Source organism: Cetorhinus maximus, chromosome 5, assembly GCF_964194155.1.
Source record: "Cetorhinus maximus chromosome 5, sCetMax3.hap1.1, whole genome shotgun sequence".
Lineage (NCBI taxonomy): Eukaryota > Metazoa > Chordata > Chondrichthyes > Lamniformes > Cetorhinidae > Cetorhinus > Cetorhinus maximus.
Window position 1 is genome coordinate 165,124,415 of NC_135883.1, and position 25,126 is coordinate 165,149,540.

The 25,126-nt window shown below is 46.9% G+C and overlaps 1 protein-coding gene across 11 annotated transcripts in view; it reads right to left on the bottom strand.

The window, feature by feature from the left end:
* The window catches only part of disp1 (dispatched homolog 1 (Drosophila)), a 457,303-nt gene that overhangs the window by 209,251 nt on the left and 222,926 nt on the right, over window positions 1-25,126 (bottom strand). For 8 of the 11 annotated variants that reach the window (XM_078542763.1, XM_078542762.1, XM_078542760.1 and 5 more), the window contains one exon: window positions 17,517-17,600. The exons of the other annotated variants lie outside the window; for them this stretch is intronic. The gene's annotated coding sequence lies outside the window, so the exon portion shown is untranslated. The remainder of the gene's footprint in view (window positions 1-17,516; window positions 17,601-25,126) is intronic. 11 annotated transcript variants of the gene reach the window in all.

Consider the following 25,126-nt stretch of genomic DNA (forward strand, 5'->3'; position numbering starts at 1 on the left):
CAGACTAATCGTCTCCACATTTTGGCTGCTGCTCCAGACCTGAGCCCATAAATCCTTCCACTTTTGCTCTTTTGTTTTAACTTCTTTTCTCCTTACCTCGCCTAGACCCTCCCTTCTATTGTCACTCCTTATCACTTCTCCACTCAGGTACCAATTCCCAGTTCCCTACCCCAATCCCTTCGGTATGCTCAACCTTCCTGCTCTCTTGCCATTGTCCCAGGCATGACTCCCTCTTAGATAAGCATACGGCTTCCCACTGTGTGTCGCTCTTCACATCCTCCGAAGAATTTATTGAACCACTCAGCACTGGCTCATTATGAGTAGCAATCCCAACTGCCCTATCCCACTCTCGTTGACCTTCCTGCCCAGTGCACCCAATAGGGGCTAATCTCGCCAATCTCCTTTCTGTTCAACTCACCTCTCCCACTGATGACCCTGTGGACTCTTAACACCCCTCTACACATCTCCCTCTAGTATTCCCATTCACTTGTGAACAAGTCTCTTGTCATTCATGGACTTATTGTAATGACTGTATCCATTACACCTTGGCCTGACCTTCTACTCCTCTGGCATATTTTCCTCCTTTGAGCATCACACCTTGTTCCACCTCTCTTTTAAAATCGTTCTCCATCTGCCACCCAACTACAATAAAAATTGGGCAGAGGGCAGTTTTAAAGTGTTTTGCAAAAGAAGCAAATACGAGGTGAGAAAAAACTTTTTCACAGCGTGCAGTTATGGTTTGGCATGCACTCCCTGGAAGTGTGGTTCAATTGAGGTATTCAAAAGGGCATTGGATGATTATTTAAATAGAAACAATGCACAGAGTTACGGGGAAAAGGCAGGAGATTGACACTAAGTTAAAATGTTCAGACAGCTGGTGCAGACACAATGGGCCGAATGGCCTCCTTTTACACCATAACAATTCTGTGATTCTCACTGAGATAGCTTCACTGATTTCTTCCCTCAGCCTCTGCACCAAACAACTTCTCATCCTTGATAATTTCAATCTCCACCTCAACTCATCATGTTTTCTCTTCTCTGAGTTCACTGCCTCCTTATCCTCCCCAAATCTCTCCTCTCCATGTAAACTCTCCAACCCGTATTCAAGATCATACCCTTAACCCTGCCTTCTCACGTGTTCTTGCTAGGCCCATCATATCAATCACAAATAAGGTCATCTCTGTTCACTTCCTCATATTACTCATCACCTGCATCCCCTTTCCACGCCCCACCCCAATATCCCCGTACCTCTGTATTCATCCCTGGACAAACCTATCCCCCAGTTCACTTAATAACTGCAATTTCAAAACCCGACCTATACAGCCTTTGGTCCTCCGTTTGCCACAACATTCCTGCAGCTACTGACTGGCTAAATGGCACCCTCACCATCGCCTTTGATGTCCTATCCCCAATAAAACCATTACTCTCTTCTGCACCCTAGCCATTCCTCTGGTGTAGCTCTCATCTCCTCTCCCTTACATCCAAGGGATACAGACTTGAAAGGATATGGTGAGCAACTGGTTTAGCCATCCACTGCCAGATCTGGCTGGACCACTTAAAACCTTATTTACTAAAACTACTCATTATTCCAGGATCATTCTCGAAAGCAAGGATAACCGCTGTCTTTGCTTCTCTACTGCAAACCATTTACTTAAACCTCTCTCCCCTTTCCCCTCCACCCTCATCTCCAATTACAGGAGCAATGAACTCAGACTTTTTTGTCACTAAGATTGAGACCGGCTGCCTCTGCCACATCTCTCCTTTCCACTAACCCACTTGGCTAAACTTCTACTTGCCATATCCCTGACCTTGCATCTTTCTTTAGTTTCTCTCCCATCTCCCCTCATTCCCTCTCTCAGCTTATCTTGTCTATGAGACCCCACTCCCTCAACCCCATCCCCACTAAATTGCTGACCACCCAACTTTCCTTCCTAGTCCCCATGTTAGCTGATATTGTTAACCGTTCTCTCTCTTCAGGTGTTGTCTCTCATGGGATGTGACATCGCTGGCAAGGTCAGCAGTTGTTGCCCATCCCTAAATGTGCTTAAGGTGGTGGTAAGCCACCTTCTTGACCTGTCTGGAATCAGGAGTCTTGAATTAAGGGAAAAGTCATTCAGTACCTGCCACACCACTCCCTGTAGACCTATGTAGTTTAAAACTGTGGAAAGCTCAAGCACTTTGTACAATCATAGCAACAGCCAAAAGAAAATCAACTAGCAAACAACCCGTAACCAACTGATTATCCCTTTAAATAGCACGGGGTGGGTGCGTGGTGGTAGGGAGGAGGGGTCTTTCCAGCTGCTTAACACATGTTCAAGATGACATCAAATCAGTGCTGCAAACTAATTAACATCATGATCTGCCTGCTCTGCATACTTCCAGCAAACATTAGCTGTGTGCGCATTAACAACTTTATGAATACAGAGTCCTGTGTTATTTACAACAGAACAAAGAACACTACCGAGCCTGATTTTGTGCCCCTTGTATTCAAAACAAATCCCAGCCCTCACTCTAGTTCTGAAGTCACTGACTCACCCTAGGCTATAACTTTCATGAATGCTGCCCCTCCAATATTTTGCCCAGTGCTCACTGTTCATCTGAGTGCAGCAAGTGTCAGTAGGCTCTGAGACTTGGAGGAGCTCGATAGAAAAGGCCAGTCTAGCCCTTACCTAATGCAGGTTCTACAGCAGAAATTGCCAATCAGCCAGAAGGACTGAAAACTTTCCCTTGATTTTCACCTCTATAATTCAGGAGGTCCTGAGGCTAATGGCGTATGCCAGCCAAATGTTACTGCGCATTAATGTGGTCAGTATTTGATTTGTTTGCGATAACGTTCAAGGTTAAATAGCAGGACATGAACAATGGCCACTTGGTTGAAGCAATTAAGGCTGCTAGTAATCCACCAATCCATCCCTCAGAATGAGACCGTCCCTTCAGGACTGAAGAGAAGATGACCTGAGGGAGGGAAAAGGGAATAGAAGCCAGCAGGGACCAGCTTTCAAGATGTGAAAATGGCTCCATTTCAAAGAGTTAAGGTGGCCAAATGATGGAACTGAACTGAAATGTTGCTCATGGCAAAAACAAAATGCACAAATAAAGTCAAGTTCCCACTTGCATGTTAAAATGGATATGAACACATCAGAAGCTAGAGTCTATGCAGTTCAACAGAGCTTGGGCACAGTGTATGTAATCTGACACTGGTGCTTCTGAATTCATGAGAGGAGAAAATGATTTCTTCTATGTCATTCTGTATTAACTCATTGAACACTGGAACTCCCAGTCATTTTGGTGAATTCAACTCGCCTTTACACCACCAATTACAAAGTGAAAGTACTCAGACACCACTAAACACTACTAAATGAAGTTAGATCAAAATACAGTAATAGCCCAAGGCAGGACAGAGTTTCATAGAAATTACAGCACAGAAACAGGGCAGTTTCTTGTTTCTATTTGAGAGAGTCTAGTCCCTGAGCAGCAAGATGTAGCTTTTGCGTCTGTGACTTGTGGCACACCCCTGGTACCGGATAGGTCACCATGTGAGGGACACATTGAGCATACGTCAGGCACTTACTCGCCTAAATGTTGTCCAGGTCTTGCTGAATATAGACACGGACTGTTTCAGTATCTGAGTTGTCGAGAATGGTGCTGCACATTGTGCAATCATCAGCGAACATCCCCTCTTCTGCCTTTATGATGGAGTGAAGATGGGTGGGCCTAGGACACTGCCCTGAGGAACTCCTGCAGCAATGTCCTGGGGCTGAGATAACTGACCTCCAACAACCACAACCATCTTCCTTTGTGCTAGGTATGACTCTAACAAGTGGAGAGCTTCCCCCCGATTCCCATTGACTTCAATTTTACTAGAGCTCTCTGATGTCACACTTAGCAAAATGCTGCCTTGATGTCGAGGGCTGTCACTCTCACTTCACCTAGTTCAGTTCTTTGGCCATATTTGGACCAAGGATGCAATGAGGTCTGGAACCTCGTGTGCATGGCAAAATCCAAACTGAGCATTGGTAAGCATGTTATTGCTGAATAAGTGTCGCTTTGTAGCATTGTCAATGACACCTTCAATCACTTTGCTGATGATTGAGAGTAGACTGATGGGGCGGTAATTGGCCAGATTGGACTTGTCTTGCATTTTGTGGACAGGGCATACCTAGGCAATTTTCCACGCTGTCGGATAAATGCCAGTGTCACAGTTGTACTGGAACAGTCTGGCTAGGAGTGCAGCGAGTTCTGGAGCATGTCTTTAGTACTATGCCCAGGGTATTGGCAGTGAACATATGTATCCAGAGCTTTCAGCCGTTTCTCAATATCATCTGGGGTGAATCGAATCTGTGATGCTGGGGACCTCAGGAGGAGGTCAAAATGGATCATCCACTCAGCAATGCTGGCTGAAGATGGGTGAAACATTTGCAACTCTGTCTTTTGCACTGATGTTCTGAGTTCCCCCGTCATTAAGGATGGGGATGTTCATGCAAACTCCTCTCCAGTTAGCTGTAGTTTCAGCAGGTTGGCATTGTTCCTGGCATGTTCTTTTTCTTTTTATAAGATGGTTATGTTTTAAATAGTTTCTTTTAATTCAAGGTAAAAAAGGGCATGTGACCTCCAGCTAATTCTGCCCAGCGATAAGCTGATTTGATGTGGCTAGCATGGGATAGGGGGACTCAGGTCGCGTGCAATTGAGATACGTGTTTTCGATGTTAAACGTGGCACAAAGAACGGGGGGGGGGGGGTGTGAGAAAGAGAGAGAGGAACATTAGTTGCTGCAGAGGGGAAAAAGCTGTTTTTCTGATAGCTACCAGGCAGAATAAGAATGAGAAGATGTACTCTGTTGGCAGAGGGGGAACCCGTGGAAATTTAAGGGCACTGGAAGATAGGTCCTGGTATGACCAGAAGGAGGATACAGCCAAGTTAGCTATACCACTGGAAGTTGGTTCAAGATTTCTCAGAAGACTGAGGGAAAGGGCTTAGACAGTCACTGGACATAATGCCTCAGTGAAATGGGGAGAAGCGAGCCTGTTGGAAGCTGGGAGTAACTTTAGACTGGCTCTTGTAAAGACTGCAATTCTGCCGAGAGCATCTTGCAACTGTGGCGTGGGATTTTCCAGTGTGTTAAAATGCTGATAAGGGATGTATTTTCTGCGGTTCAGTGCATTAGTTGCCTCTTAAGCAATGTTTAGTTATGTTGATTTTAGTTTGTTTGTTACAGTAAAAGTCTTAAAATATGAAATCCTGTTGTGTGATCCTTTGAGTTGATCACTGGGAATTCAAATCTTTTATAAGTTATTATCCAAGGCGATCATTTCTTCCTGAGCTCCTCATTGATCCCCTAGCACGTTGTTAATGGTTGCGAAGAATATGCTGGACCTTGAGATTACAGATTGTGGTTGAATAAAATTCTGCTGAATGTTGTCCAGGTCTTGCTACATGCAATGACTACTTCAGTATCTGAGGAGTTGCAAATGGGACTGAACACCATGTGATCATCAGTGAGCTCACTTCTGACCCTATGATGGAAGGAAGGTCATTGATGAAGCAGCTGAAGATGACTGAGCCAGGGACACTGCCCCAAGGAACTCCTGCAGCAATGTCTGGGGGCTGAGATAATTGACCTCCAACAACCTGTGCTAGGTTTGACACCTGCTAGTGGAGAATATTTCCCTTCATATACAGCTCAGCACTAATGTCCACTTACTTCCCAAGTCTCAGGGTAAAACTTAACGACTTTCAAGGGAACAGGAATGTGATGCAACAATTTTGTACAAGTAGGAATACATTGCAGACACACTTCACTTGTCCATATCAGCCTTTTCATATCAGTACTATAGCATAAAACCACCAAAACAATGTAGTCCATAACAAATTAACCCTTACATTAGCCTCCCTTTTCAACTATAGAATCTGCAGAAAATCCGTGACTAACATCAGTCTGACCCATAAAGTAACCTGAAATGCTACAAATAACTACTTTCTAACAGCTTTATGTCCTCAGGTCATGAGGGCCGTCTTGTGATAGACACACAGTAATGAATAGGTGAACTCAGCTGCATGCAAATACATGCTTTTCCAGGCTAAAAAAATAAAACAAGTGTTGGTATTCAGAATACTTTGCACAAAGTGAGTGTCTAGTGATTATGAATCCTGGGTCTTTTTGCGGGTAAGGAATGAGATAAACTTGTGTCAACAGTCATTTTATGTATTTGCGTTGTGGGAGGAAACAAAATAATTTCCAGATCTCAATCAGCTCAATGACAACATCTGTGTTTTAGGGTTTTCAAAAATGCTTTAATCTATATTTTGGATTTTAATTGGTTAATTATTAGATTCCAGCAGGTTGAACACAAGGAACAAAGAATTTTGTAATGTAATCAGAGTTCCAGTGAGCCATTTGGCAAACTGTCTAATGGATCAATGACACACTAATTAGGCACCAACCTGTACAAGTTGGACAGCCTATCAATTTTAAAAGGGCTGATACTGAACAAATCCTCTGTCACTAGATGTGGCAGACACATTTAATGAACACCATCGTACTAAGACATGTGGTTACATTAGTTTTATTGCACCATTTTTTTCTTCACTTTCATTCCTTAAATTATTCATGTATGTAAGCAGACAAACTGTTAGTTGCTTAGGTACAACCATAAATAGCCATATGGGAATATGGGGGAAGATGGTGGTGGCATAGTGGTAATGTCACTGAACTAGTAATCCGAATGGCCGGGGGACATGGGTTCAAATCCCACCATGGCAATTGGTGGAATTTTAATTCGATTAATTAAAATCTGGAACTGAAAGCTAGTCTCATTAAAGGGGACCATGAAGCTATCGATTGTCGTTAAAAACGCATCTGGTTCACTAATTTAAGGGAAGGAGAATCTTTACCCGGTCTGGCATACACGTGATTCCAAACCCACAGCAATGTGGTTGATTCTGAACTGCCCTCTGAAATGGCCTAGAAAGCCACTTAGTTCAAGGGCAATTAGGGATGGGCAACAAATGCTGGCCTTGCCAGCGACGCCCACATCCCATGAAAGAATAAAAAAAGTGTATTAGCATGCATCATTAACACTACTGCTTGTGCAATAGGGATAGGAGATATACACATAACACAGGGAATAATAATAAGTGGAGAATCAATGCAAATGCATTGTGCTTATATATCGCCATGTAATATCGAGCAGCTCATTCTTTGGAAAAAATTAGACTTGAAATGCCTTTTGGTCAAACTTAAAGTTCCAACCTGCACTGGGAAAAACCGAACCAAGGGAAAGTTAGGAGGTGTGTGTGAGGGATCATGTAGTCATCTTCTGCAATGTCCAGCAATAGCAATTAGTTACCTTGAGAAAGAAGGGGAGATGTGCGTTTCAAGGCAGTATTTTAAGATTGGAAATGATGGGATTCTCTGCCTGACCTGCAGAGTAAAGTTCATGATTCTCTTGGAGATCATCCACCCAGAGACATACTTGATTTACTTTAACGAAAGGCACTTTGGAAGATCAAACTCTCTCACCCCTTCAGCCTTTATTTTAAAAGACGTGTCAAATTTTCTTCCCTCCAATTGTGAAGGCATCCAATTCTTGTCAGGGGACATTTCCCTTCTCTACTACTTCCAGATAGTGATTCTTCACACAACAGAGGGGGCATCACAACTCATATCTTTTGCCGACATTGACAAAAGTGCACTTTTCATGAGATTTCTCTAGCCAGTGATCATTAGGGGGAACCCCGGTTGATTTTTCCCTCTGTAGTTCAGGGGTGCTAAGGCAGCATTACTGATATCCCAGGTAAGGTCTAAAATATGGCATAGATCAGGAATGGCTCTTTTACCAATGAAGTCATTGGGAATGTCCAGTAGAGATGCTCTTAATATAGCAGATGCTGAACACTTGACTTACACACAATGGGCTGGATTAAATGCAGCTGGTCGCAGTGGGAAAGATGGCAGCTGGGTCCACTTTGTTGCGGGAGAGGCCGTACGTCAGTCTCCTGGCAGCGGGAAAACTCCTGCATTAAGTTGGAAGCAGGAATGGGCACATGGGGGAAACTTGCCCGCTCGAGGTGGGCTGTCAATTAGGCTCATTATTGAACTAATATGCATCAATTATCCCTGAGCCCACTGGAGCTTGGTGGTGGCTCAGGGATTAAATGCAAGTGGCATGGCTTTTCCAGCGCCTCCAGAAGGTGACCAGGTGAACCCCATCAGGTTTTCCTATGGCCTCCTGGGGGAGGGGAATCCGTCTTTCAAAGGCACTTAAGCGTCCAATCGAGGGACCTGGCATTGGGCAGCTGAGTGGCTGCTGAAAGTCAGCCCCCTGCCCTTGCCTCCGATCCCCCTGTCCGTCCTCTCTCGCAACCCCCATCCTGCCCTCACTCACCTGGGTCCCTCGACGATTATGGGTTCATTACTGGCAGCAGCCACTGCTCCCGGTGGTGCTGCCTGTAATGGAGAGCTGCCAGCCTCTGACTGGTTGACAGCTCTCAGCAGGTGGGATTTATTTCCACCCCAGAAGTCCTGAATCCCAGGAAGACCTGACACTGGCCACTTTCTGGTTGGACTTCTCCAACCAGTGGGCTGAAACGAAGTCAATTACATTAAATTCCACTGAATATTTGGGAAAGCCTGCACCAATTAACTGATTGGATAAAGAAAGACTTGCACTTCTGTAGCACTCTTAATGATCTCAGGACATTCCAAAGCACTTTACCACTGATTAAGCACTTTTTGAAAAAAAAAGTGGCCCCTATTGTACTGTAGGAAGCTTGGCAGCCAAATTGCACACAGTAAGGTCCCACAAACAGCAGTAAGATAATAGCTAGGTAATCCATTTTTAGTTATTGGTTGAGGGATAAACATTGATCAGGGAAAATGCCCTTCTGCTTTTCTTTGAAATAATGGGCTGGAAGCTTTCACATTGTCAGGGGGCAGATGGAACCTCAGTTGAACATTTTATCTGGAATGTCAGGCTGGATTACATACTCATGTGTCTGGCATGGGACTTAAAGCCACAACCTTCTGACTCAGAGGCAAGAGTGCAATGCACTGAACCACAGCTGATAAAGAAGAAAAACTGCTGATTGAAAATCTGAAAAGCTGCAAACGCACAGCAGCTCCATCAACAAAGAGGAAAGATGGGCTAACACTTCAGGTACAGATCTATTCTGTTCATGGGTTTACACCTGAAATGTTAATCTGTCTTTTGTCTTTTCAGCTGTGTAGTTAGCATCTCCTATTTCTATTAGTTGAATACCTTCATTATCAGGGTGTAGCAACTACAGAATGATTCTGTCTTTTGATCTTCAGCAGGGTCTAATAAGGGAATTAGTTGCAATTACAAACAAAATTGTATGGGAATTAAGAGCTTAGAGTAGATGTCAAAAAAATACACACTGGCTGCAGGGGCCTGAAGTGAAATGTTTCCTCACCTAAAAACATTTACCTTTTAAAATGTCACAACAAAGACATTTTCTATAAACTCAGAAACTCAGGTGAAGGACCAAGGCCAATGGTCCTCAACATCAAAGGTGAAAACAGTTAACAGAAGAGATGGTGAATGAATAAAATGATCTGGTGATGTCCAGTTCAGCGTTTAAATGACTGCAGGTTACATGAGAAAGGGAAAGCTGGGGAAGAAGAGGTGATTTGAGGTTTGGAGTTAAGAGTAGTCAGCAGTCACGATTACAAAATGAGGAGGAGGATAGGTGTGCAGGATGGCCAGGTATAACACATGTCCTATAACTTTTGTGAAAGACAGAAAAGATTCAACCAAAATACTACAGATGTTGGAAATCTGAAATTAAAATTCAAAGCATTGGAAATGTTCAGGTTAGGTAGCGTCTACACAGAGAGAAACAGAGTTAATGGGTGGGATTTTCCCAGAACTACACTAAGTGCGGTAGTGGGCGGGTAAAATGGAGTCCTGCCCGCTGACAAAAGTGGTGTATTTTCAGGCCGTATCTTCCCAGGCCCACCTCATTATTTACGCATTCCCAGGAAACATGTCGTTTCCATGGCGGGTAGGCTCTCATTCGCCCACTCACCATCACTCCGCTGTTGCATCACGCCAGCTACCATCTTTAAAAGGCAGCTGCCGGCAAAGTGCTCATCACCACTGCCTGGGAGATATGGCCAGCAAAGGCAAAAGGACTGCGGCCCCCCGCTTCAACGATGGGTCCCTCGAGCGACTGCTGGATGCCGTGGAGGCCTGCCGGAATGTGCTCTACGCCCACACTGGCCGCAGGATGGGTAGCAATGTCACCAATCTGGCTTGGGAGGCGGTAGCAGTGGTGGTCAGTGCGAACGCCCTGCAGAGGAGGACAGCCACCCAGTGCCGCAAAAGGATGAATGATCTCCTTCCTTCCGCCAGGGTAAGTCACTCTTCTCACCACTCCCAACTCTCTCTCACTCACAAACCCATCACACACCCACAGGGCCCTCACTCACTGCCAGTGCAAGGGACATCAAAATTCACTCTTCCACACACAACGTCATTGTCCTCATCCAGTCCATGGGCCACTCACCACCCACACAGGCCAGGCATACTTATCATCTGGCCCGACGGGCATCCTGATACGCTCTCCCGATCTCTATCCATGCAGGACAAACTGGCTCACAACAGGAAGGAAAGGTCACAGACAGGTGGAGGGATGACGGAGATCAAAGTTCTGACAGAATTCAAAAATGGAGCCATCCAGCTGGCCGGCAATGACCAGGACCGTTTCTGTGCTGACAGTGAGGTCGGCGCTGCTCTACCACATGACAATCCAGCAGTGCAACATCCATCAGACAACCACACTGTGAGTGATGTGTCCTCTTTCACAGGCCACTGCCATGCATAAATTATCTCCCCTTGCTTTCACAGGCACATCTGGGAAACAGCCGATGGAGTCCAGGACCCAGGGCCTCAAATCAAGCTCTGAAGAAACCTCTGAAGAGGAATCTGGAGGCACCCTCCCTGAAGTCCCATCACAGCGCTCACCCACACCCTCCACCAGCACAGAGACACACACCTCGGTGGGACCTAGATTTAGAGTAGCCTCAAGATCACAATCTGGTGAGCACATCGCACTTTCTGATCCACAGCAGGTTGAGGCTGGGACTTCCCAGGTCCCCGGCACTCGGAGGATTGCTGGAAGACAGAGCGTTGCTGAGGTGATAGCGCCGGCATTGCAATGCACCGAGGTCAACACTGGCAGGATGGCGGCCGTCATGGAGACCTTGTTCCAGGACGTCACTGCTGCGCAGGCTTAACTCCAGCGCTGATGCCATAGTTGGCCTCCAACAGTGAGTATGAGAGAGGGTTGCTGGGCAACTCGATCTCACTCCAGCTACCCCTTCCACTCATGGAGTCAGCCAGGGGCCCTCGGGCACCCACAGGGAGGAGGATCAGCAAGTGCACACTCCGGGGCCATCCACCCAGGTGACTCTGGGAGTGACCGGCCCATCCGAATCCCCTCTTCCTGTGACCTCCGCAGCTCCAGCTTCACAGGCCAAGGAGGGTGCCACTGCCATACAGCAGAGCCTCGAAAGCAGGCCAGTGCCCTCCAAGTCTCGGCCCTCCAGAGGACGCCTGCCAAAGTCATCACAGTTGGGCGTCACAGTCAGCAGGCTGCCTCCATCTCTGCTGTGGAGGTCCGGGGAGAACCAAGACAAGGTTGGGCAAGTTAGTAAAAGTAGTTGCACAGCCTGGCCATAGCTGTTGATCACTTGTACATACTGTTCACTGTTGTCAAGAAACTCTTAAAAATGTCTCCCTGCCTGTGGCTCCTTGTTCTGATGAGCAGTGTTCTTGTCACTCAGATGTGAAATCTTTCTGCACAAGATAAAAGGCAGGTGTCTCAGTTTAGGGCCTCTTCCCTGTGCTCAGCGCAGTCTTCAGAGCACAGTGATGGTCCAGCCTCACACTCCCTGGGAACATTACTGATGCCTGCACCTCGGCGGCGGTGGTCATTGCTGCCAGAACATAGTGGGCAGGCGCCACAGAGTGTTCTCATATTCTGTGTGCTCTCAGCACCTTTAAGGTGGGGCTGGCCCCCATCACACCAGCGTTTATGACCAGTAATGCTGTTGAAGGGCTGGGGTGCTGAAGGAAGACACAGCATCAGGTGCATCTAAAGTTTCATGGCTGCATCTCAGAGATGGCCTCAAGCAAGCGAGCTGCCCTGGGCCAGTCAGGAGTCTGGCATTCTCACCGGCTATGTGAAGATCTATGGAGTGTCCTCACTGCATGTTGTCATCATCCTCCTGCGATCGAGCGACTGTTAGGGCTTCCACTGCATCTCCGTGACAGGAGCATTCTCACAGAGGGTATTGGCGCTGCCACAAGCCAGACTGGAGTCAAATGTTCACAACTGCGATGTGAGGATCTATGGGGACACCTCACTGCATGTCGTCATCGTCCTCCATAAATCTGGCAGCTATGAGGGTCTCCCGAGCGCACCTTCCTCGTCTAGCCAGTGCAAGAGCCTCATCCCTGTTGTCATCAACACCCAGGACCCCCCTGACCCTCATCCTCATTGGCGTCCTCCTCATCCGAGGAGACGTGCAGCTCCTCCATCTCCTCCTCAGTCAGCTCCTCTCCCCGTTACAACCTGGTGCTGCAAAGGGTGCAACAGATGACGACGATACGTGACACCCTCTGTGGACAGTATTGCAGGACTCCAGCAGACCGGCTCAGGCACCTGAACCACATCTTCAGCATCCAGATGCTCTGCTCCACCAAGTTGCGAGCTGCTGCATGGGCCTCATTATAGCGTCGCTCTGCTGCAGTCTGAGGCCGCCGCACGGGTGTCATCAGCCACGGCCTCTGTGGGTAGCCTTATCCCCAAGGAGTCAACCCTGCAGCCTCTGTGGATCCTGGAAGACTGCAGGAATCTGCGAGCGACTCAGGATGTAGGAGTCATGCACACTCCCTGGAAACCGTGCATAAACCTGCAGGATGCATTTCTAATGGTCGCATATCTGTTCAACCTTGCAATTGAAGAAGTCCACTGAGTGTAGTGATGGAGACCTAAGCACCAGATGAGTGCAGTCAATCGCACCCTGCACCTGTAGGAGTCCCGAGATCAGGACGAATCCAATGGCCCTTGCATCCTGGCTGTCCTAGTCCCGGGCAAAATGCACAAAGCTGTGTGCCATGGAGAAGATGGCATCCTTGACCTCATGGATGCATTTGTGTATGGCGGATTATGAAATCCCACAGAGGTCACCCGTGAAGCCCTGAAAGGAGCCACTGGCATAGAAATTGGGCACTGCGGTCACTTTCACAGCCACTGGCAGTGGATGCCCTCCATGTCCCCTTGGCGCCAGGTCCTGCAGTAAGTGGCAGATGTGAGCCACCAGGTCCCTAGGCTTGTGCAGTCGTCAGCGACACTGGTTTTCAGTCATCTGCAGGAAGCGTCTAAAGACCCTGGGTGTCGCTAGGTGCTGACCAGCCACGGCTCACTGTCGCTCCTGGGCAGCGTGTGCAGGAGCCCCTGCTGCTCCTTCTTCATGAGATTGCTGCTCCTGCCTTAGCGCAGCCAGGAGCCTCAGTCGTTCTCTCCTCAGTCTCCTATGGTCTCTGTAGGCCATCAGGCATACAGCTAGGTCACCAGGATCCATGATCCTGGCGTGGTCCTCCTACAGCACGAAAGCGAGAGACATGTGGTTATCATGACTATACTTAGTACCTTTCCTGGCCCTGTGTGACCGTCCTTTAACATTTCCCAGAGAGTGGCTGGTCACCCCTCAGATGGCCAGAGGTGAGTGCGCTGCCTGGCTGCCCTGTCAACCTGCGACATGGGGGACAATGGTCCAAACTGGGATGCTGGGATTGCAAGGGGCTGTGAGCGCCTCCAGCAGTGACTGCTACATGGCCAGCATTGGCGAGGAGATTGTACAATGTGTGCAGTCCAACTGCTCCGTGGTCCAATAAAGTGGTGGCGGGCTCGAAGTCTGTGTCGGGGGGTTGGGGGGGTAAGGTATGGAGTGCTTGGTGGCCTTTTGGCGCCTCAGAGTTGCTGGCATGGGCGGGTAAACTAGGAGCCTGACCCCAATCATATCACTGTGGTTGTGCCTGATCTGTCTTAATTGCAGAAGCATGGTCAGTTTATACAGATGTCCCTAATGCATGGCCACTCCCCTCGCTTACCCTGCCCCACCTCGGCTGCCTGTACGCACGATGCAGCGCCAGGGCAGCGCTTGAACCCCCCCAACTCCTCAGCAGTTGCCTCCGGGGCCAGGCATCAGTTGCCTCCGCCCTCCCGGTGCCCCTGAGGCCTGTAAACAACGGGAGAGCTGTGGAGAACGCTGCTGCTCACTCACCTCAGTTCCCCCAAATTGAAGGCCGCCAAGTGCACGTTGCCTGTGTGCTGCTGTGAAACACGTTGGCAGGAACGGACGATACGGTGGGGTTCCAAGCGCCTGGCGGGACGGCCTTTTAATTATATGCTAATGTATTACAATTAGCTCCCTGCCAACTGATGGCGGGAAACGCAGCTCACCGTCAGCAGGCTGAGCAATGTGGAACAGGTCCCGCCATATTTTCCGCTCACGCCACCTATCACACCGCCAGCAGACTCAGAAAATTCCACCCAATCTCTCAGCTCATCGCTTCTTTTGCATTGTTTTTATGTTGAACAGGCTGGGGCTCTTTTCTCTAAAAAAAAGAGGCTGAGCAGGTGACCTGATGGACATCTTCAATATTATGAAGGGGGCTCAGTAGGGTACACGTCGAGAAGATGTCTCCACTTGTGGGGGAGACAAGAACTAGCGGCCCTAAGTATATGATGGTCACTAATAAACCCAAAGGGAATTCAGAAGAGCCTTCTTTACCTAGAGAGTGGTGAAAATGGGGAACTCACTACCGCTGGGAGCGGTTGAGGCAAATAGCACAGATGCATTTAAGGGGAAGTTGGATGAACACATGAGGAAGGAATAGAAAGATATGGTGATATTATGAGGTGAAGTAGGGTGGTGGGAGAAGGCTCATTTGGAGCATGACCATAGGCATGGGCTGAATGGCCTGTTTGTGCTGTAAATTCCAGGTATCTGGGTTTTCAATAGCTCTAGTATGAAGATGGCAATGGCAGCACACCGCACTGAGGCAACAAAGTATGCTAGGCAGTTTCAATCCTCCCAGAGTGTCCTTTCTCATGTCATTGCAGAAGATCAAAGGAGTCAAACACTTTCCCATAAGTGAAAATCAGAAGGAACTTCTGCTAGGTTGCTCTCATGCAAATTCTAACAGGTGGCTCAAGGACGGCAGTCTAACTTGCATGCTCTTCCACCATAAACAAACAAGGAAAATTCACAGGTGACACAGTCTTCCAAACCCCGCGGGAGCAGCTTTGGAAAGAGGGGCATGAATAAAGTTAGGAAGTTGTGTGCGTCAGGTCAGATACCTAATGTGTTCCTGCCTCTGTGCATCTTTGCTGGAAGTAGGTGCAAAGTGGCAATGGCCACCTGCCCAGCAGTGGCAGGCAGCCAATTAAGGACCCATTTAAAGCTAAGTTGCAGATGATGCCAAGATTTTCCCGGCATCGGATCAACCCCACGCTCAGTCAGGAGGCCAGCAGTAGCTTGGAGGTGGCCTCCCAGTGGCAGGCAGGAGAGTTGTCAGTGTAGCCTCTCACTGGTCCTACTATTGTACTGCATGAACACAAACACTGCAGCCTGGGCCATGACCATTCTTCTGATGGCAATTACCCTCCGCACGGATGGCCCTCAGAGCCATGGGCCTTCCTTATGTTTAAATCTTAAACGGACTTCCAAGAAACGATCCCAAAACCTGAAATTTTTGATTCTGCCCTATATTCCTAGTATACATACCATTCCCTTTATACTTCTACTTAAAACAAACAACTAACAAAGATAAACTTTTTAATTATTGTATTTCATGCTGAGGTGCAGGTGTCGTATGCTATCTAGGCAAAAAAAAAATGTACAAGACTAAACTGGAATTCTAGAAAGGAGCAGAAAGAACCGTAGGCTGTTTACATATGTTGTACTAATGAATTTTTGCTGATGTTACAGTTGCCACATTGGCAGCAATCAACAGACTGAATGGGCGCAGCTAAACTTAGAATTATTCAAATATATACTGAAGTGCAAAGCTAGCAGGTTAACAGATATCGAGGTTAGACAAAAACAAAAGCTGCAAATGTCAGAAATCTGACACAAAATCAGATCTGTTAGAAATGCATAGCAGATGTGACAGTATCTGAAAAGAGAAAAGGAAGTGAAGGCTAAGCAGTTTAAAAAGAAACCCTGCAGGTTGGGGGGAATTATAGCATTAGGATTTTTCTGAATACATCCAATGTTCCCCATAACCGTTATATGTTTGTGACAATCATTTCATTTTAAGTATACAGAGGTCTAATGATACGCAGATGAGAAATTCTTCAGTAAAACAGTGTTTAACTGTTCCCAACCATTTCTGCCAATGAAAACATTTTAGCCCCCTTCGAACAACAACAGTGCCCAGCGCTGGCAGAAGCTGCTTATTTATCTTAAGTTGAGGTCTGGCTTTTGGTACTTAGGAGACAGCTAAAATCTAGTAATGAATTGTAAGAGATGGGTCAAAACATTTTTTTTTTTTTAAAAAGAGTCTCTCCCTTTCAAGTACAGACACTTTCACATTAAATATCACCAAATCTACCATGTGGTAAGTGGGGGGATGCACTGTTTGATACACAGGAGCATTGCACCAGATAAAGTAGAATGTAAATATGTGCCCCTTTAATGCCAGAAGCCATTAATGCTCTGCATTCCTGAAATGAATGATGGGGAGTTGCAGATGAATTTAAGGATAGCAAAAGATGCAGCTATGAAATAGCACTGTCTCATCTACAGTGCCATCTTGAGATGGTTCCCATGAACCGTCTTATAGTGGAATCCAAATGTATTGTGGCTGCAAGAGCAGATCAGAGGCTAAGTGTTCTGTGGCAATGGCTCACTTCTTGATTCCCCAAAGTCATTCCAGCACCTACAAGGCACAAGTCAGGACTGTAATGGAATATTCTCCACTTTCCTGGGTGAGTGCAACTCAAGAAGCTCAATACCATCCAGGGCAAAGCAGCCTACTTGACTGGCATCTCATCCACCAACCACCTTAAACAATCATCTGCGCAACATGGCTGCAGTGTGTATCATTTACAAGATGCAATACAGCAACTCACCAAGGCTTCTTCAACAGCACCTCCCAAATCAACAACCTTGATCACCTACAAGGACAAAGGGAACAGATGCATGGGAACACCACCTGCAAGTTCCCCTCCAAGGCACTCACCATCCTAACTTGGAACTACATCACCATTCCTTCAGTGTGACTCAGTTAATCCTGGAACTCCCTCCTTAACAGCACTGTGAGTGTACTTTCATGTGTACACTGCATGCAGGGCTCACCACCACCTTCTGAAGGGCAATAAATGCTAGCTTTGCAAGTGACTCCTATATTCCGCAAATGAATTTTCTTTTAGAAAAATCTAGTTCAGAGTTATTAAATTGTTTCTACTTTGTTGTATCTTACCTCTCTGGCTACGAGAGCAGGTCAGAGGCTGGGTATTCTGTGGTGAGTCTTTCACCTCCTGACTCCTCAAAGCCTTTTCTCCACCTACAAGGCGCAAGTCAGGAATGTGATTAGAAAGGAGTTACTGTTGGGAAGACCAGGACTAGGAGTCAATCGCAAGGCAATAATAACCGAATCAAGTGTGGAAAGAGTAAATTTATTCAGATTGAAATAAATTTGCCTATGTTTAAGAATTACACAAGAATAAGAAAGAAGTTTTCATGAACCCCTTAAAAGGGACATATATCTGCATTATATTTTATGTGATATTATTCTGTAAAGACAGTATTTTTCTATACTTTCCATTATCTTTAACTTTCATTCCTTAGTCTTTATTCAAGTCAAAGATGCACACCAAGATGGCACACAAGACACAACAAGCTGGAGGTAGGTACCTAACATGTAGTACCACAGATAGCACGGTATGGGTGGTCCAGTTTGTCCAACAGCTTGTTAGCACAGGGTAGGGTCGGGGGCAATGGTTCGACAGCACTATCCAGAGATACTGTGCATTTTGCGGAACAGGAGGGGTAGAACTGTAAAAGTTTGGTTCTCAAAGGATTCCTGGGGTCAAAATTAGAGGGTGGGGGGGGGCAGAGGTCTTCTGGGAAGGGTTCTGGCAGCATTGGTTAGTACCAGATCTCTGCAAGAGACAAGGACTTAAGTATTTGCTGCTTGGTACCTGGAAAATGATTTCCTCAGCTTTACAAGTAAAATTCCACTCTTCATCTCTGACACTCAAACAGTACATAAATGGTTGCCAAAATTGCAATTTTTAAATTTCAACCCAGAATCTTTTTCTCATCAGTAATCCTTGCATCTTGTGAAAGATGAGACAGCAGTGCTTACATAGTCCTATATAGGATCAGAGAATGACGGCAACACAGGAGGCCATTCAGCCCATCATATCCATGCTGGATCTCTGCAAGGGCCACTCCTGTATGGCTTTTCTCCATAGCCTGCAAATATAGTCTATTCAGATAATTGTCCAATTCTCTTTGAAAGCCACGACTAAATCTACCTCCACCACACTCAAGAGGCAACGCAATTCAGCTCCTAATTTGCCACCTTCAAAAGTTCTATCACAATGCCTCTGGTTCTTTTGCTAATCATTTTAAAATCATTGGGTGTCCATTGGTTCTTGATCCTTCAGTGAAGGGGAACAGTTTCTGCCTATCTACTCTGTCCAGAATCCTCAAGGCTTTGAAAATCTGTACCTCTATCAAATCTCCTCCCTAGAGAAGAGGGGGTTGAGAGACAAGCCCCAGCTTCTCCAATCTATCCAGGCAACAGAAATCCCTCAACCTGGAATCAGTCTTATAAATCTTTTCATAGACTCATTTTCTGCATCTTCTCTAATGCCTTCACGTGTTTGCTAAAGGTTGGAGCTCAGCATTAGACATAATATTCCAGTTGACGCCAATAGTGTTTTTATAAAGGTTCTCCATAATTTCCTTGCTTTTATTACCTATGCATCTATTTTTCAAGCCCAGGATCCCCTCTGCCCTTTTAACCAGTTTCTCAATCTGTCCTGCCATCTTCAATGGTATGTGCATATGTACCCCTTTGTCCCTCTGCTGCTGTACCCCTTTGGAATTATACCCTTTATTTTATGTTGCCTGTCCTCCTTTTTACCAAAACGTATCACTTCACATTCTCTACATTAAATTTCATCTATCATATGTCCATCCATTCACCAGCTATGGCCACTTGAAGTCTATTACTATGCTCACAGTTGACAACACTTCCAAGTTTTGTGTCATCTGCAAATTTTGAAATTGTGCCCTGCACATTAAAGCCCATATCACTAATATAGATCAAATAAAGCAGTGGAAACCCACTATCTACCTTCCTCCAATCCAAAAGATAACTGTTTCCCACTACTCTCCATTTCTTGTCACTCAGTTAACTTTGTATCCATGCTGCTGCTGTCCCTTTTATTCCACAAGCTTTATCTTTGCAGACAAAGCCTATTATGTGGCACTTTATCAAATGCCTTTTGCAAGTCCATTTACACCACATTAACTGCATGATCCTCATCAGCCCTCTCTGTTATCTCATCAAAAAACTCAATCAACTTAATTAAATAAGGTTTTCCTTTAACAAGTTCTAATCCGGCTTTCCTTAATTAATCCACATTTGCCCAAGTGACAGTTAACTGTGTCCAAGGTTACCTGAAAGCTTTCCCATCACCGAGGTTAAACTAAATGGCCTGTAGTTATTGGATTTATTCGTCTACCCTTTTTAGAACCAAGGTGGTCTTGGACCACCCTGTATCTCAGAGGATTGGAGGATTAGAAGGAGGATCCTGAGAGGGGAGGACCCTGCAAAAGGAAGTCAGCAGCACCGAGAGAGTGCGAGGACGACGACCCTGGAGCAGGCAGTCAGCAGCACCTAGAGGAGAGCGCAAGAGGAGGACCCAGGGATAGGCAGTCAGCAGCATCTAGAGAGTACGAGGGGAGGACCCTGGGTCAGGCAGTCATCAGCACCTAAAGAATCTAGTCTATACTCAAGTAGGAGTAAGGGTAAAATAAAAGCATATCCTATTTAGTTAAGATATATCTGGGGAGCTCAGTCCCATGATTTGCACATCCTGTGCTTTGTGGGGAATCCTAGACGCTCCTGGCGGTCTGGATGACCATGTGTGCAGGAGGTGCCTCTGACTGGAGCAACTCGAGCTCTGGGTTTTGGAGCTTGAGCAGCAGCTGGGGGCACTAGGGTGCATTCGTGAGGCTGAGGGGTTCATGGAGAGCACGTTTCAGGAGATGGTCACCCCGCAGCTTAAGGGGCTGCAAGTAGAGAGGGAAGGGGTGACCGCCAGACAGAAGAAGGGGACCAGGCAGGTAGTGAGGGAATCCCCCGACTGCATCTCACTCACAAATCCTTTTTTGACCTTGGAAAACGGTGAGAGTGACGGTTCCTCTGGGGAGGCCGAACAGAGCAAAGGCCATGGCACTGTGAGTGATCTAGCTGCTCGCGGGGGGCGGGGGGGGGGGGAAGGACCAAGTGTGGAAGGGCAATAGTGGTAGAGGATTCGATAGTGAGGGGAGTAGACAGGCGCTCCTGTGGCCGTAGACGTGACTCCAGGATGTATGTTGCTTCCTGGGTGCCAGGGTCAAGGTTGTTACAGAATGGCTGCAGGACATTCTGAATGGGGAGGATGAACAGTCAGAGATCGTAGTCCATGTTGAGACCATTGACATAGGAAGAGAGAGAAATGAGGTCCTGCAAACAGACTTTAGGGAGTTAGGTAGGAATTTGAAAGGACTTCAAAAGGTAGTAATCTCCGGATTACTCCCGCACCACGGAGTAGTGAGAATAGGAACAGAAGGATAGAGCAGATGAATGCAGGGCTGGAGAGATGGGAGGAAGGGCTTTAGGTTCCTTAGGGACTGGGACTGTTTCTGGGGGAGGTGGCACCTGTACAAGTTGGATGGGTTACATCTGAACGGGAATGGGGCCAACATCCTCGCAGGGAGGTTTGCTAATGCTGTTGGGGCGGAGTTAAACTAAATTGGCAGGGGGATAGGATCCTGAAAAGTAGTTCAGAGAGGAGGGAAGCTGAGATGGAATTAGAAGCTAAAACGCTAGTGAGTGAGTCTGGTGGTGAGTTGCCTTCTGAACCACTGTAGTCCATGTGGTGTAGGTACACCCACAGTGCTGTTAGGGAGGGAGTTCCAGGATTTTGACCCAGTGACAGTGAAGGAATGGCGATATATTTCCAAGTCAGGATGGTGAGTGACTTGGAGGGGAACTTCCAGATGGTGGTGTTCCCATTTATCTGCTGCCCTTGTCCTTCTAGGTGGTAGTGGCTGTGGGTTTGGAAGGTGCTGTCTAAGGAGCCTTGGTGAGTTCCTGCAGTGCATCTTATAGGTGGTTGAGGGAGTGAAGGTTTGTGGATGTGGTGCCAATCAAGCAGGCTGCTTTGGCCTGGATGGTGTCCAGCTGCTTGAGTGTTGTTGGAGCTGCATTCATCCAGGCAAGTGGGGAATATTTCATCACACTCCTGACTTGTGCCTTGTAGATGGTGGACAGGCTTTGAGAAGTCAGGTGGTGAGTTACTCGTCGCACGATTCCCAGCCTCTGCCCTGCTCTTGTAGCCACAGTATTTATATGGCTAGTCCAGTTCAGTTTCTGGTCAATGGTAACCCCCAGGATGTTGATAGTGGGGAATTCAGTGATGGTAATGCCATTGAACATTAAGGGGCGATGGTTGGATTCTCTCTTGTTGGAGATGGTAATTGCCTGACACTTGTGTGGCGTGAATGTTACTTGTCAACTTGTCAGCCCAAACCTGGATATTGCCCAGGTCTTGCTGCATTTGGACATGGACTGCTTCAGTATCTGAGGAGTCGCGAATGGTGCTAAACATTGTGCAATCATCCTCGTACATCCCCACTTCTGACCTCATGATGGAAGGAAGGTCATTGATGAAACAGCTGAAGATGGTTGGGCCTAGGACACTACTCTGAGGAACTCTTGCAGTGATGTCCTGGAACTAAAATGACTGACCTCCAACAACCACAACCATCTTCCTTTGTGCTAGGTATCATCACATTGTTATTCATGGGAGCTTGCAATGTGCAAATTGGCTGCTGTGTTTTTGACATTACAACAGTCATTACACTTCAGAAGTAATTTAGAAGGTGGCATAGTGTATAGTCACTAGAGACCCAAGCTACTGCTCTGAGGACATGGTTCAAATCCTGCCGGTGGAATTTAAAATTCATTAATAAATGTGGAATTGAAAGCTACTCTCAGTAATGATGACAATGAAACTATTAATTGTCATTAAAAACCCATCTGGTTCACGAATGCCCTTTAGGGAAGGAAATCTGTCATCCTTACCTGGTCTAGCCTACACGTGACTCCAGAAGCACAGCAATATGGTTCACTCTTTAACTGCCCTCTGAAATAGCCTAGCAGGCCACTGAGTTGTACCAAACTGCTAAAGAAAAGTTGAACCAGTTGTACTGCAGTGGTTCAAGAATGCGACTCACCAACACCTTCTCAAGAGCAGTTAGGATGGGCAACAAATGCTGGCCTTGCCAGCGACACCTTCATCCTATAAAAGAATAAAAATGTCTGTAAAGTGCTTGTCTGGTGGTCATGAAAGATGCTATACAAGTGAAAGTCCTTTTCTTCTATTTTTAAAAATGATTCTCCTGCCCTAAGGAGAATAACCTCAGTTTTGCCAGTCCCTGCAGTTAACTCTTCCCCCACCCCTGGTACCATCCCAGTAAAATTTTGTTATTCATTCATGGGATGTGGGCATCGCTGGCTAGGCCAGCATTTATTGCCCATTCCAAATTGCGCTTGAGAAGGTAGTGGTGAGCTGCCTTCTTGAACCATTGCAATGCATGTGGTGTAGGTACACCCACAGTGCTGTTAGGGATGGAGTTTCAGGATTTTGACAGTGAAGGAACGGCGATATATTTCCAAGTCAGGATGGTGAGTGGCTTGGAGGGGAACATCCAGGTGGTGCCCTTGTGGTAGTGGTCATGGGTTTGGAAGGTGCTGTCTAAAGAACCTTGGTGAATTCCTGCAGTGTATGTTGTAGGTGGTACACAGTTCTGCTACTGTGTGCTGGTGGTGGAGGGAGTGAATGTCTGTGGCTGGGGTGCCAATCAAGTGGGGAGCTTTGTCCTGGATGGTGTCAAGCTTCTTGAGTGTTGTGGGAGCTGCAGTCATCCAGGCAAGTGGGGAGTATTCCATCACTCCTGACTTGTGCCTCGTAGGTGGTAATCAGGCTTTTGGGGAGTCAGGAGGCAAGTTACTTGCCACAGGATTCCTAGCCTCTGCCATGCTCTTATAGCCATAGTATTTATATGGCTGGTCCAGTTCAGTTTTTGGTCAATGGTAACCCCCAGAACGTTGGTACTGCAATATTCAGTGATGGTATTGCTATTGAACGTCAAGGAGCGATGGTTAGGTTCTCTCTTGTTGGAGATGGTCATTGTCTGGCACTTGTGGCATGAATGTTACTTGCCGCTTGTCAGCCCAATCCTGAATATTGTCCAGATCTTGCTGCATTTGGACATGGACTGCTTCAGTATCTGACGAGTCATGATTGGTACTGAACGTTGTGCAAACATCAGCGAGCATCCCCACTTCTGACCTCATGATGCAAGGAAGGTCATTGATGAAGCAGCTGAAGCTGGTTGAGCCCAGTACAATGCCCTGAAGAACTCCTGCAGTGATGTCTTGGAACTGAGATGATTAACCTCCAATAACCAGCTAGATATAACACCAACCAGTGGAGAGTTTGCCTCGATTCGCATTGACTCCAGTTTTGTTAGGGCTCCTTGTTGCCACACTTGATCAAATGCTGCCTTGATGTCAAGGGTAGTCACTCTCACCTCACCTCTGGAGTTCAGCTCTTTTGTCCATGTTTGAACCAAAGTTGTAATGAGGTCAGGAGCTGGGTGGTCCTGGCAGAACCCAAACTGAGCGTCAGTGAGCTGGTTATTGCTACGCACTTGATAGTACTGTTGATGACCCCTTCCATCACTTTACTGCTGATCGAGAGTAGACTGATGGGTCAATAACTGGCTGGCTTGGATTTGTCCTGCTTTTTGTGTGCAGGACATACCTGGGAAATCTTACACATTGCCAGGTAGATGCCCGTGTTGCAGCTGTACTGAAACAGCTTGGCTAGGGGTGCGGCATGTTCTGGAGCACAAGTCTTCAGTATTATTGCCGTAATATTGTCAGGGGCCATAACCTTTGCAGTATCCAGTGTCTTCAGCTGTTTCTTGATATCACATGGAGTGCATCGAATTGGCTGAAGACCGGCATCTGTGATGCTGGGGACCTCCTAGGTGGCCGAGATGGACCATCGACTTGGCACTTCTGGCTGAAGATTGTTGCAAGTGTTTCAGCCTTATCTTTTGCACTTATGTGCTGGGCTTCCCTATCATTGAGGATAGGACATTTGTGGAGCCTCCTCCTCCAGTGAGTTGTTTAATTGTCCATCACCATTCCTAACTGGACGTGGGAAGACTGCGGAGCTTAGATCTGATCCATTGGTCATGGAATCGCTTAACTCTGTCTGTCACTTGCTGCTTTATGCTGTTTGACGTTCAAATAGTCCTGTGTTGGAGCTTCACCAGGCTGATAGGTATGTCTGTCGCTGCTCCTGGCATGCCCTCCTGCACTCTTTATTGAACAAGGGTTGATCCCCTGGCTTGATGGTAATGGTAGAGTGGGGGACATGCCGAGTCATGAGATTACAGATTGTGTTCGAGTACAATTCTGCTGCTGCTGATGGCCCACAGCGCCTCATGGATGCCCAGTCTCGAGTTGCTAGATTTGTTCAAAATCTATCCCATTTAGCACGGCGGTAGTGCCACACAACACAATAGAGGGTATCGTCAATGTGAAGGCGGGACTTCGTCTCACAATGACTGTGCGCTGGTCACTCCTACCAATACGGTCTTAGATAGATGCATCTGCATCAGGCAGGTTGGTGAGGATGAGGTCAAGTATGTTTTTCCCCTCTTGTTGGTTCCCTCACCACCTGCCGCAGACCCAGTTTAGCACCTATGTCATTTAGGACTCAGCCAGCTCGG